Source organism: Myotis brandtii, unplaced genomic scaffold (genome assembly GCF_000412655.1).
Source record: "Myotis brandtii unplaced genomic scaffold, ASM41265v1 scaffold312, whole genome shotgun sequence".
Classification (NCBI taxonomy): Eukaryota; Metazoa; Chordata; class Mammalia; order Chiroptera; family Vespertilionidae; genus Myotis; species Myotis brandtii.
This window is the reverse complement of record NW_005361955.1, coordinates 1,591,310-1,592,896: the sequence shown is the minus strand read 5'-3', so window position 1 is coordinate 1,592,896 and position 1,587 is coordinate 1,591,310. Positions and strand designations below refer to the sequence as shown.

Genomic DNA, 1,587 nt, shown 5'->3' with positions numbered 1-1,587 from the left:
GGGGGGGGGGGGGGGGGGGGGGGGGGGGGGGGGGCGGGGGGGGGGGAGTGGGGGGGGGCGGTGAGGGCGAAGGCAGGTCTCAATGAAACTGAGTGTATGCTGAGTCCCAGCATGTGCAGGGCCCCATCCCTGGACAGGTGTCCAGCGCCTTAGAGAGTCCCAGGAGGGGCTCAGGGTGGAGGATAGACTGGGGTGGGAGTGGGGCTGGGAGAAGTGTCTGGAGCTGGAAGTCAACTCCCCTCCCTACCCTCCTCCCCCAGGCCTCCCTGTGCTGCCATTTCTCCATCTATAGTGTGGAGGGGAGGGGGAGGTGGTGGGATCACAGTCTCTGTGTTTCAGGCCTCAGAACTAAGAATAATCACACTGCTAATAAGAACAACAGTAACTGTCATTAATTCAGTGCCACTGTGTGCCAGGCAATGCATTAACTCCTTAGCTCCTCATAACAGCCCTGCAAGGTTGGTCCCATCCTTATTCTCATTGTGCAGAGGGAGAAGCTGAGGCACAGAGAGGTTAAATAACTTGCCCAAGGCCACACAGCTGACATACAGAGGCTCTCTCAAGCCAGCTCTCGTAACTGCCATGAGCATTTTCCAGACTCGGAGGGGCCTACATGGGGAGGGGCTTCCTCAGGAGTCATCAAGGGTAGCAGGGTCCATGGGGAGACACAGGACTCCAGGCTCCGCACTGGCCCACGGCAGCTGCTGGTCTGATATCCTAGAGGTCCCTAAGCTCCTTCCACAGGGACAGAACGGCCAAAGCCTGAAGAGCATCAGGGATAGGGTTTCCCTATGTTGGGACCTCCCCCAAGGGAGAAGCCCCTCCCCCATCAAGGCTATTGTCCAATTCAGGTCCACAGACCCCGAGAACCCAGGGGGATCCTCCTAGACTGGAGGGATAGACAGACACATCCAGGGCTGCTCCAGATTTGAGCTTTGGAGAATAGCCAATTACATGCGGATCAGGTTCCGTACCCTGTGGAGAAGCAGGAAGTGCTCCTGGTTCCCAACAGACCTGGATTCAATCCTACTCCTGGCTCTTATTTGCAGTGTGGCCCACTCAGGACCTCAGTTTCCTCATCGGTAAAATAGGTTCAAGAAAAGCCACACTCCCAAGATTGCAGAGATGTTTTGAGAAGATTAGGGCAGGACCTGGCACACTGTAGACACCTGGTAATTTTTAATTTTTTTTTTTTACACCTGGTAATTTTGAATTCAATCTTCCCATCAGAGGCCCAGCCACTTGCTTCCTCTTCCCCCATACACACCACTGACCCCAAGGTGGTGTGTCTGGTACTAACAAACCCCTAACAAGACATAAGAAAACAGAAGGGAACGTGCCCTGATTGACTGAGGGCTACTGTGTGCTGACTCTCTCCATTCCTTTCTGGGGGCTCTAAAGGAGGCACTTAAACTCAAACTCGTTTGTCCAGACAGTGAACCTGGGCATCCATTTGTGAAAATGAAAGCTCAAGGGAGAAGGATTTAAGAACACAGAAGGTTTTTCCTCTGTCTTCTTTTCCAGAATACTTTTTTAAATGTCTGAGGACACACCTCTCCACTTCCAGCCTATACACACACACACACA

The 1,587-nt window shown here is 53.3% G+C and overlaps 1 protein-coding gene across 1 annotated transcript in view; it reads left to right on the top strand.

The window, feature by feature from the left end:
* GRIP2 (glutamate receptor interacting protein 2) overlaps window positions 1-1,587 on the top strand; it is a 54,879-nt gene that overhangs the window by 753 nt on the left and 52,539 nt on the right. The gene's annotated exons all lie outside the window — the stretch shown is intronic.